Source organism: Pan paniscus, chromosome 8, assembly GCF_029289425.2.
Source record: "Pan paniscus chromosome 8, NHGRI_mPanPan1-v2.0_pri, whole genome shotgun sequence".
NCBI classification, from domain to species: Eukaryota; Metazoa; Chordata; class Mammalia; order Primates; family Hominidae; genus Pan; species Pan paniscus.
In genome coordinates this window covers 112,332,185-112,345,048 of record NC_073257.2, presented here as the reverse complement: position 1 = coordinate 112,345,048, position 12,864 = coordinate 112,332,185, and positions in this window count along the sequence as shown.

Sequence of the window (12,864 nt, the reverse complement as noted above, 5' to 3'; positions counted from 1 at the left end):
CTAAGGGATGCAAAAATTCATTGGGAGGTAGAGCAGATTTGGGCAGTTTTTGTGTAAAAAGGGAGAGCTAATTTAAAATGAGTTCATTGAGGCACTGTCCTATCCCCTTAGAATTTCTTCCACAAAGGCGAAAGTTCAGACTTCTATTGTTTGTTTATCTATCTATCTATCTATCTATCTAATCTATCTATCTATCTATCTATTTATTTTTAGAGACAGGGTCTCGCTATTCTGTCCAGGCTGGTCTCATACTCCTGGCTTGGCGAGATCATCCAGCCTTGGTCTCCCAATGTGCTGGGATTACAGGCGTGAGCCACCACGCCTGGCCTACTTTTATTGTTTTGCACAAAATTAATACATTCTTATAATAAAAACTTAAACATGACAGAGATAAATAGTGCAAATCCCCTTTGATGACCCGCCTTCTCCCCTCTAGGATAACAGCAGTTAAGTTTTAGATGGTCTTTCAAGAGGTTTTATATGCATATGTAAATATGTATATAAACATTTTCCACAAAAATGAGATTATATAAATTATATTTTGCAAATTGCTTTTCTCATTTAGTAATATGCAACTTTCTTTTTTTAATTTTTTTAATTTTTAAATTTTTTAAATTATACTTTAAGTTCTAGGGTACATGTGCACAACGTGCAGGTTTGTTACATATGTATACATGTGCCATGTTGGTGTGCTGTACCTGTTAACTCGTCATTTACATTAAGTATACCTCCCAGTGCTATCCCTCCCCCCTCCCCCCACCACACAACAGGCCCTCGTGTGTGATGTTCCCCACGTTGTGTCCAAGTGTTCTCATTGTTCAATTCCCAGCTGTGTGTGAGAACACATGGTGTTTGGTTTTCTGTCCTTGCGATACTTTGCTCAGAATGATGGTTTCTAGCTTTATCCATGTCCCTACAGAGGACATGAACTAATCCTTTTTTTATGGCTGCATAGTATTCCATGGTGTATATGTGCCATATTTTCTTAATCCAGTCTATCATTGATGGACATTTGGGTTGGTTCCAAGTCTTTGCTATTGTGAATAGTGCTGCAATAAACATATGTGTGCATGTGTCTGTATAGCAGAATGATTTATAATCTTTTGAGTATATGCCCAGTAATGGGATGGCTGGGTCAAATGGTATTTCTAGTTCTAGATCCTTGAGGAATCACCACACTGTCTTCCACAATGGTTGAACTAGTTTACAGTCCCACCAACAGTGTAAAAGTGTTCCTATTTCTCCACACCCTCTCCAACGCCTGTTGTTTCCTGACTTTTTAATGATCACCATTCTAACTGGTGTGAGATGGTACCTCATTGTGGTTTTGATTTGCATTTCTCTGATGGCCAGTGATGATGAGCGTTTTTTCATGTGTCTGTTGGCTGCATAAATGTCTTCTTTAGAGAAGTGCCTGTTCATATCCTTTGCCCACTTTTTGATGGGGTTGTTTGATTTTTTCTTGTAAATTTGTTTAAGTTCTTTGTAGATTCTGGATATTAGCCCTTTGTCAGATGGGTAGACTGTAAAATCTTTCTCTCATTCTGTAGGTTGCCTGTTCACTCTGATGGTAGTTTCTTTTGGTGTGCAGAAGCTCTTTAGTTTAATTAGATCCCATTTGTCAATTTTGGCTTTTGTTGCCATTGCTTTTGGTGTTTTAGTCATGAAGTCCTTGCCCATGCCTATGGCCTGAATGGTATTGCCTAGGTTTTCTTCTAGGGTTTTTATGGTTTTAGGTCTAACATTTAAGTCTTTAACCCATCTTGAATTAATTTTTCTATAAGGTGTAAGGAAGGGATCCAGTTTCAGCTTTCTACATGTGGCTAGCCAGTTTTCCCAGCACCATTTATTAAATAGGGAATCCTTTCCCCATTTCTTGTTTTTGTCAGGTTTTTCAAAGATCAGATGGTTGTAGATATGTGGCATTATTTCTGAGGGCTCTGTTCTGTTCCATTGATCTATATCTCTGTTTTGGTACCAGTACCATGCTGTTTTGGTTACTGTAGCCTTGTAGTATAGTTTGAAGTCAGGTAGCGTGATGCCTCCAGCTTTGTTCTTTTGGCTTAGGATTGTCTTGGCAATGCGGGCTCTTTTCTGGTTCCATATGAACTTTAAAGTAGTTTTTTTCCAATTCTGTGAAGAAAGTCATTGGTAGTTTGATGGGGATGGCATTGAATCTATAAATTACCTTGGGCAGTATGGCCATTTTCACGATATTGATTTTTCCTATCCATGAGCATGGAATGTTCTTCCGTTTGTTTGTGTCCTCTTTTATTTTGTTGAGCAGTGGTCTGTAGTTCTCCTTGAAGAGGTCCTTCACTTCCCTTGTAAGTTGGGTTCCTAGGTATTTTATTCTCTTTGTTGCAATTGTGAATGGGAGTTCACTCATGATTTGGCTCTCTGTTTGTCTGTTATTGGTGTATAGGAATGCTTGTGATTTTTGCACATTGATTTTGTATCCTGAGACTTTGCTGAAGTTGCTTACCAGCTTAAGGAGATTTTGGGCTGAGACGATAGGGTTTTCTAAATATACAATCATGTCATCTGCAAACAGGGACAATTTGACTTCCTCTTTTCCTAATCGAATACCCTTTATTTCTTTCTCTTGCCTGATTGCCATGGCCAGAACTTCCAACACTATGTTGAATAGGGGTGTTGAGAGAGGGCATCCCTGTCTTGTGCCAGTTTTCAAAGGGAAGGCTTCCAGTTTTTGCCCATTTGGTATGATATTGGCTGTGGATGTGTCATAAATAGCTCTTATTATTTTGAGATACATCCCATCAATACCTAGTTTATTGAGAGTTTTTAGCATGAAGGGCTGTTGAATTTTATTGAAGGCCTTTTCTGCATCTATTGAGATAATCATGTGATTTTTGTCTTTGGTTCTGTTTATATGATGGATTACATTTATTGATTTGCGTGTGTTGAACCAGCCTTGCATCCCAGGGATGAAGCCAACTTGACCGTGGTGGATAAGCTTTTTGATGTGTTGCTGGATTCGGTTTGCCAGTATTTTATTGAGGATTTTTGCGCCGGTGTTCACCAGGGATATTAGTCTAAAATTCTCTTTTTTTGTTGTGTCTCTGCCAGGCTTTGGTATCAGGATGATGTTGGCCTCATAAAATGAATTAGGGAGGATTCTCTCTTTTTCTATTGATTGCAATAGTTTCAGAAGGAATGGTACCAGCTCTTCTTTGTACCTCTGGTAGAATTTGGCTGTGAATCCATCTGGTCCTGGACTTTTTTTTGGTTGGTAGGCTATTAATTGTCTCAATTTCAGAACCTGTTATTGGTCTATTCAGGGATTCAATTTCTTCCTGGTTTAGTCTTGGGAGGGTGTGTGTGTCCAGGAATTTATCCATTTCTTCTAGATTTTCTAGTTTATTTGCGTAGAGATATTTATAGTATTCTCTGATGGTAGTTTGTATTTCTGTGGGATCGGTGGTGATATCCCGTTTATCATTTTTTATTGCGTCTATTTGATTCTTCTCTCTTTTCTTCATTAGTCTTGCTAGCGGTCTATCAATTTTGTTGATCTTTTCAAAAAACCAGCTCCTGGATTCATTGATTTTTTTGAAGGGTTTTTTGTGTCTCTATCTCCTTCAGTTCTGCTCTGATCTTAGTTATTTCTTGCCTTCTGCCAGCTTTTGAATGTGTTTGCTCTTGCTTCTCTAGTTCTTTTAATTGCGATGTTAGGATGTCAATTTTAGAACTTTCCTGCTTTCTCTTGTGGGCATTTAGTGCTATGAATTTCCCTCTACACACTGCTTTAAATGTGTCCCAGAGATTCTGGTATGTTGTGTCTTTGTTCTCGTTGGTTTCAAAGAACATCTTTATTTCTGCCTTCATTTCGTTATGTACCCAGTAGTCATTCAGAAGCAGGTTGTTCAGTTTCCATGTAGTTGAGCGGTTTTGAGTGAGTTTCTTAATCCTGAGTTCTAGTTTGATTGCACTGTGGTCTGAGAGACAGTTTGTTATAATTTCTGTTCTTTTACATTTGCTGAGGAGTGCTTTACTTCCAACTATGTGGTCAATTTTGGCATAAGTGTGATGTGGTGCTGAGAAGAATGTATAAGTCTATTCTGTTGATTTGGGGTGGAGAGGTCTGCTCGGTGCAGAGCTGAGTTCAATTCCTTGATATCCTTGTTAACTTTCTGTCTCATTGATCTGTCTAATGTTGACAGTGGGGTGTTAAAATCTCCCATTATTATTGTGTGGGAGTCTAAGTCTGTTTGTAGGTCTCTAAGGACTTGCTTTATGAATCTGGGTGCTCCTGTATTGGGTGCAATATATATAAATATATTTAGGATAGTTAGCTCTTCTTGTTGAATTGATCCCTTTACCATTGTGTAATGGCCTTCTTTGTCTCTTTTGATCTTTGTTGGTTTAAAGTCTGTTTTATTGGAGACTAGGATTGCAACCCCTGCTTTTTTTTTGTTTTCCATGTGCTTGGTAGATCTTCCTCCATCCCTTCGTTTTGGGCCTATGTGTGTCTCTACACGTGAGATGGGTTTCCTGAATACAGCACACTGATGGGTCTTAACTCTTTATTCAATTTGCCAGTCTGTGTCTTTTAATTGGAGCATTTAGCCCATTTATGTTTAAGGTTAATACTGTTATGTGTGAATTTGATCCTGTCATTATGAAGTTAGCTGGCTATTTTGCTCGTTAGTTGATGCAGTTTCTTCCTAGCATTGATGGTCTTTACAATTTGGCATGTTTTTGTAGTGGCTGGTACCGGTTGTTCCTTTCCATGTTTAGTGCTTCCTTCAGGAGCTTTTGTAAGGCAGGCCTGGTGGTGACAAAATCTCTCAGCATTTGCTTGTCTGTAAAGGATTTTATTTCTCCTTCACTTATGAAACTTAGTTTGGCTGGATATGAAATTTCTGGGTTGAAAATTCTTTTCTTTAAGAATGTTGAATATTGGCCCCCACTCTCTTCTGGCTTGTAGAGTTTCTGCCGAGAGATCCGCTGTTAGACTGATGGGCTTCCCTTTGTGGGTAACCCGACCTTTCTCTCTGGCTGCCCTTAACATTTTTTCCTTCATTTCAACTTTGGTGAATCTGACAATTATGTGTCTTGGAGTTGCTCTTTTCAAGGAGTATCTTTGTGGCATTCTCTGTATTTCCTGAATTTGAATGTTGGCCTTCCTCGCTAGGTTGGGGAAGTTCTCCTGGATAATATCCTAAAGAATGTTTTCCAACTTGGTTCCATTCTCCCTGTCACTTTCAGGTACACCAATCAGACATAGATTTGGTCTTTTCACATAGTCCCATATTTCTTGGAGGCTTTGTTCATTTCTTTTTACTCTTTTTTCTCTAAACTTCTCTCACTTCATTTCATTCATTTGATCTTCAGTCACTGGTACCCTTTCTTCCACTTGATCAAATCAGCTACTGAAGCTTGTGCATGCATCACGTAGTTCTCATGCCATGGTTTTCAGCTCCATCAGGTCATTTAAGGACTTCTCTACACTGTTTATTCTAGTTAGCCATTTGTCTGATCTTTTTTCAAGGTTTTTAGCTACTCTGCGATAGGTTCAAACATCGTCCTTTAGCTTGGAGAAGTTCGTTACTACAGATCATCTGAAGCCTTCTTCTCTCAACTCGTCAAAGTCATTCTCTGTCCAGCTTTGTTCCGCTGCTGGCGAGGAGCTGCATTCCTTTGGAGGAGAAGAGGCGCTCTGATTTTTAGAATTTTCAGCTTTTCTGCTCTGGTTTCTCCCCATCTTTGTGGTTTTATCTACCTTTGGTCTTTGATGATTGTAACGTACAGACAGGGTTTTGGTGTGGATGTCCTTTCTGTTTGTTAGTTTTCCTTCTAACAGTCAGGACCCTCAGCTGCAGGTCGTTGGAGTTTGCTGGAGGTCCACTCCAGACGGTTTTCCTGGGTATCACCAGCGGAGGCTGCAGAACAGCAAATATTGCAGAATGGCAGATGTTGCTGCCTGATGCTTCCTCTGGAAGCTTCGTCTCAGAGGGGCACCCGGCTGTATGAGGTGTCAGTCGGCCCTTACTGGGAAGTGTCTCCCAGTTAAGCTACTCGGGGGTCAGGGACCCACTTGAGGAGGCAGTCTGTCCGTTCTCAGATCTCAAACTCCATGCTGGGAGAACCACTGCTCTCTTCAAAGCTGTCAGACAGGGACGTTTAAGTCTGCAGAAGTTTCTGCTGCCTTTTGTTCAGCTATGCCCTGCCCCCAGAGGTGGAGTCTACAGAGGCAGGCAGGCCTCCTTGAGCTGCGGTGGGCTCCACCCAGTTCGAGCTTCCCGCGGCTTTGTTTACCTACTCAACCCTCGGCAATGGTGGACGCCCTGCCCCCAGCCTTGCTGCCGCCTTGCAGTTCCATCTCAGACTGCTGTGCTAGCAGTGAGCGAGGCCCTGTGGACGTGGGACCCTCTGCGCCAGGCGCGGGATGTAATCTCCTGGTGTGCCATTTGCTAAGGACGTTGGAAAAGCACAGTATTAGGGTGGGAGTGTCCCGATTTTCCAGGTACTGTATGTCACAGCTTCCCTTTGCTAGGAAAGAGAATTCCCCGACCCCTTGAGCTTCCCCAGTGAGGCAATGCCCCGCCCTGCTCCATGGGCTGCACCCACTCTCTGACAAGCCCCAGTGAGATGAACCTGCTACCTCAGTTGGAAATGCAGATATCACCCATCTTCTGTGTCACTCACGCTGGGAGCTGCAGACTGGAGCTATTCCTATTCGGCCATCTTGGAACCTCTATACAACTTTCTATGTTAGGGTCTAAAGAGCTCTCGGCCAGGCATGGTGGCTCATGCCTGTAATCCCAGCACTTTGGGAGGCTGAGGCAGGTGATCACAAGGTCAGGAGTTCAAGACCAGCCTGACCAACATGGTGAAACCCGTCTCTACTAAAAATACAAAAATTAGCCGGACGTGGTGGTGTGCACCTGTAGTCCCAGCTATTCAGGAGGCTGAGGCAGGAGAATCACTTGAACCTGGGAGGTGGAGGTTGCAGTGAGCTGAGATCGCACCACTGCACTCCAGCCTGGGCAACAGAGCAAGACTCAGTCTCAAAAAATATATATATGTATCTCTTACTCTTAATTTTTTAAAGAGCAGGATAGTATAAATTGTCAGGTATACAAGTAATCTTATTTTGCTCAATATTTGGGTTGTTTGCAGTCTAATAAAGGAATTGGCAGTTTTTCTTTCTTTTTTTTTATTCTTTGGGTATTTAAAAGGCAACTTTTTCAACACCTGTGAAAAGAAAGGAACAAAAAAAGTCAACTTTTTAATTTATTTCAATTTGGATTTAAGTATTGCTATTTTAATCACCTTGATACTGGAGGATAGAGTCTTTTTCTCAATGGTTGAGGTACAATGAATTATAAATAAATTTATGAGTTCCATCAGGTTTTGATTTCAACTTTATAACCCTCTCATTATTTTCAAATCCTAAGTCTGGAATTTTCTCTTGGTGCCCTCAAATCAGGGGCCCCATGTAAAAATGAACTACATTTGCATTTTTCCTCTAAAACAGACTATATTACATTATTTGATTTACTATTATTAATAATTAAAAATCAGATATTCTTAGATCTCTTGGGTTTTTTTTTTTTTTTTTTTTGAGAGAGAGTCTTAGTCTGTCGCCCAGGCTGGAGCGCAGTGGCGCCATCTCAGCTCGCTGCAGCCTCCCAGGTTCAAGCAATTCTCCCTGCCTCAGCCTCCTGAGTAGCTGGGATTACAGGCACCCACCACCATGCCCAGCTAATTTTTGTAGTTTTAGCAGAGACAGGGATTCACCATGTTGGCCAGGTTGGTTTTGAACTCTTGACCTCAGGTGTTCCACCTGCCTCAGTCTCCTAAAGTGCTGGGATTACAGGCATGAGCCACCATGACTGGCCTCTCCCGGGATTTTATTTTATTTTATTTTTTTGAGACGGAGTCTAGCTCTGTTGCCCAGACTGGAGTGCAGTGGCGCGATCTCAGCTCACTGCAATCTCCGCCTCTCTCCTGGAATTTTATACCAGAAACTAATATACTGAAGCATTTTACAGCCAAATTTCTTTTTTTTTCTTTTTTTTTTTTGAGACGGAGTCTCCCTGTTGTCACCTGGGCTGGAGTGCAATGGCATCTCAGCTCACTGCAACCTCTGCCTCTTGGGTTCCAGCGATTCTCCTGCCTCAGCCTCCCAAGTAGCTGAGATTACAGGCACCTGCCACCACGCCAGGCTAATTTTTGTATATTTAGTAGAGACGGGGTTTCACCATGTTTGCCATGCTAGTCTCGAACTCCTGACCTTAGGTGATCCACCTGCCTCAGCCTCCCAAAGCGCTGGGATTACAGGCATGAGCTGCTGCACCCACCCTGACAACCAAATTTCTTAATATTCTTCTATCCTAGTTCATCTTCCAAAGATGTTTGCTTAGTGTTATTCTTTTAGACATAAAAATGTGAAAATTAAGCTAGAGGGCAGAAAAGCAATATATTGAGTATCCTTAGAGATAGTACTGTTTTAAGTTATTATTATTAATGCCCTGACACTTTATTCTCTATTTAAAACTTTGATCGTGGCACATTTGCTTTGTTGTACTTTTCCCTAAGAAAACATGGTGCATGAATGTGTCTATTTAATTGGCAAAAATGTAATAGCCTATGATGTGTCAGGCCCTGTGTAAGACTCTGAATCATAGTGATAGAGGAGGCTACCACCACATTGATAGTTTCCTGGAAGAACAGACTAGTAAACATTCAAAATTGCCAAGGGAGAGATATGCATGGCGTGCCTTGGGAGCTTGTAGGCGGTGTACCCAAAGGAACAGGGGGAGAGGCAGAGAGACTTCCTAGAAGATGAAGAGACTTGGTTAAGTCTAAAACAAAATGAAATAAGAGTTCATCAGTAGTGAAAAAAAGGAAGGGGGTTTCATATAGAGGGAATAACGAAAGGTATTACAAATGTGTGAAGCAACAGGGTACATTGGAGAACTATTATTAGCCCATTGTGGCTGCAGTATGTGGAACAGGGAGGGAGAAGAAAGGCAGGTCGGGCACAGTGACTCACGCCTGTAATCCCAGCACTTTAGGAGGCCAAGGCAGGCGGATCACCTGAGGTCAGGAGTTCGAGACCAGCCTGACCAACATGGTGAAACCCCGTCTCTACTAAAAATACAAAAATTATCCAGGCATGGTGGCAGGCGCCTGTAATCCCAGCTGCTCAGGAGGCTGAGGCAGGAGAATCGCTTGAACCTGGGAGGCAGAGGTTGCAGTGAGCCGAGATCATGCTATTGCACTCCAGCCTGGGGGACCGAGCGAGACTCCCCGTCTCAAAAAAAAAAAAAAAAAAAAAGGAAGAAGAAGAAGAAAGGCCAGAGAAATTAGGTAGTATGCAGGGGAGGAAGCGCCCGTTCTAAGGAGTTTAGGTTTTATCATCATGAAGGCAATTGGAAACCATGAAAGGGTTTAAGCAGACATGTAATATAAAATGTATACATTAGAAGACTTATTTTTTGGCAGTGATGAAAAATGGCTTAGATGAGGATGAGATTGGAGGCAGAGACAATTTAGGGCCAGTTGCAGAAATCTGGGTGAAAAAGACAAAGACTGAATATGGCAGTGAATAGAAGAGTATTGAATTAGCTATTTAGTATAATGAAGGACACTGTGATTGAATATTTGCTTGGCGCTTCATACTCACTAAGTATGCAAGATTCATTTGCTAATATTGAATCTATTGTTCTCTAGAGTATTTTTTAAATGTGTTATTAAAGTTGATTTGAGGACAATTAACATTTAGGTAAACGTGTCATTTTAAATTTAACTCGGCATTAAAAAAACCTTTCTATAAACAAAATAGACTAATGGAAATATATCTTTAATATGTATGTTGAAAGTAAATATTTTTGGGCCGGGCACGGTGGCTCACGCCTATAATCCCAGCACTTTGGGAGGCCGAGGTGGGTGGATTACCAACATGGTGAAACCTTGTCTCTAGTAAAAATACAAAAATTAGCTGGGCATGGTGGCAGGTGCCTGTAATCCCAGCTACTCAGGAGGCTGAGGCAGGAGAATTGCGTGAACCCCGGCAGCAGAGGTTGCAGTGACCCAAGATTGAGCCACTGCACTCCAGCCTGGGTGACAGAGTGAGTCTCAAAAAACAAAACAAAAAAGGTAAATATTTTTAATCTATAAAGAGCTATAACAAACCATTAGAATGAAAAATGTCCAATTTTAAAACAGCAAATTCATATGGATAGGCTCTTCAAAAGTCAGAAATAAAAAACACCTGAGAAGCAGATGAAAATATTTACCTTGGCCGGGAGTGGTGGCTCACACCTGTAATCCCAACCCTTTGGGAGGCCGAGATGGGAGGATCACGTGAGATTGGGAGTTCGAGGCCAGCCTGGCCAACATGGAGAAACCCCGTCTCTACTAAAAATACAAAAAATTAGCTGGGCGTGGTGGCGGCTGCCTGTAATCCCAGCTACTCTGGAGACTGAGGCAGGAGAATCACTTGAACCCCAGAGGGTGGAAGTTGCAGTGAGACAAAATTGTGCCACTGCACTCCAGCCTAGGTGACAGAGTGAGACATTGTCTCAAAAAAAAAAAAAATTTACCTTTACTGATTATAAAAGGAAGATTAAAATAACAAGACATCACCTAACTCATCAAATTGGCAAAGATTTAAAAAAATAAGATCCAATATTGTGTTGTCAAATGGCTATTTTATATACTGCTAATAGGAGTGTGAATTAATCCAATGCTTTTGAGATGAATTTGATAACATGAATTTAAAACTTTAATCATATTAATACACTTTGACCCAAAAATTCCACCTTTAGGAATTTATTTTAAGGAAGTAATCATATGATGTTTATAAAGATTATACACAAGGGTATTCATTGAATTATTACAACTAATAGCAGAGTGCTTTTGGAGTGTCTGCCCAGCTCATAATCACGTTTATAGGCTATCTAACCTCCAGTGGGGGGCCTCTGGCAGTAATTTTGTACCACATGACCTCAGTCCTGACCATAAATGATGTAACTAAGTGGGTACTCTCCCCAGCTGAGCCAATCAGGTTTCCTTCCCTGGAAATTTGGATGAGAGAGAGAATGACAGAGAGGAAAATAGTATCTCTGTCAAGTTGGGCTTCTCCTGTTTCCTGAATAGTCCATGAATTTTTTTTTCAAAAGAAGAATAGTGAGAGCAGAAAGGAGAAACATGAGATAGCAAAATGCGCTCTAAAATAGATGACAAGGAGAAAAAGATTTAGAGAATCTAGAAGCCCTAGAGTAGTAGATAGAAGCCAAGTGTGTCTTTGCACAACCAAAAAGGACTGCATCAACTTCAATAAGTGACACCTGGCTGAGGCAGTTTAATGTTGAATAACAACTTGTGGCAATGAGCCTCTTTCATGGTAACTGACCTCTACTCAGAATTATCTTTTGTGTAAGAAAAGTCTAGGCAGGGGCCGGGTGCAGTGGCTCACGTCTGTAATCCCAGCACTTTGGGAGGCCGAGGAGGGTGGATCACCTGAGGTCAGGAGTTCGAGACCAGCCTGGCCAACAAGGTGAAACCCCATCTCTACTAAAAAAATACAAAAATTAGCCAGATGTGGTGGCTCACTCCTGTAACTCCTGTAACCCCAGCTACTTGGGAGGCTGAGGCATGAGAATTGCTTAAGCCCGAAAGGCAGAGTTTGCAGTGAGCCAAGATTGTGCCACTGCACTCCAGCCTGGGTGATGGAGTGAGACTCTACCTCAAAAATAAATAAATAAATAAAAATAAAGTCTAGGCAGGAAGTAATCGGTGACTGAGGGGTCCTGGTTAACCCATTCCTTTTTACTTTGCTAGTCCATTTCCACTGGCTTTTCAAGGATGCCAAGATTGGAAGAAATACACTATGCCTGAGAAAAAACAACTTGATATAGAAAACTAATGTGGAAGATGTATCCATTTCCTAGGGCTGCCGCTGCATTACAAAGCACTGCAAAATGGGAAGCTTAAAACAACCAAAATGTATTCTCTCACAGTTTAGAGAGCAGAAGTTTAAAATTAAGGTGTCAGCAGGATTGGTTCCTCTTTGGGGGGCTCAGAGAAAGAATCTGTTCCAAGCCTTACTCTTCGCTTCTGGTGTTGCTGGCGATCCTTGGCATTTCTTGGCTTGTGGACACATCAATCTGGTCTCAGCCTCTGTCATCACACGGTGTTCCCTCCTTCTTTCTCTCCTCCTCCTCCTTCTTCTTCTTCTTTCTTCTCCTTCTCCTTCTCTTCCTTCTTCTTCTTCTTCATTTTTAAAATTTTTATTTATTTATTTTTAGAGACAGAGTCTTGCTTGTCCCCTAGGCTGGAGTGCAGTGGTGCGGTCATAGCTCACTGCAGCCCTGAACTCCTGGGAACAAGTGATCCTCCTGCCACAGCCTCCTGAGTAGCTAGGACTACAGGTGCACGCCACCACACCTGGATAATTCTTATATGTTTTTAGAGACAAGGTCCCACTATGTTGCCCAGCTTGGTCTCAAACTCCTGGCCTCAAGCGATCCTCCCGTCTTGGCCTCCCAAAGTATTGGGATTACAGGTGTGAGCCACTGCCCCTGGCCTCTTTTCTTCTTAGAAGGACACCATTTGTGTTGGATTAAGAGCCCACGCTACTCCAGCATGACCTCATGTTAAATTGACTAATTACATCTGCCACAACAACTCTATTTCCAAATAAAGTCACATGCTGAGGTACTGGAGCTTAGGGCTGCAATATATCTTTTGGGAGGACACAACTCAATCCATAACATATAGGCTCTCAATCCATAACATATAGGACATATACCTTTAAACATTTCACTCTAAAAACTCCAACAGGCCAGTCATAGTGGCTTACACCTGTAATCCCAGCACTGGGAGGCC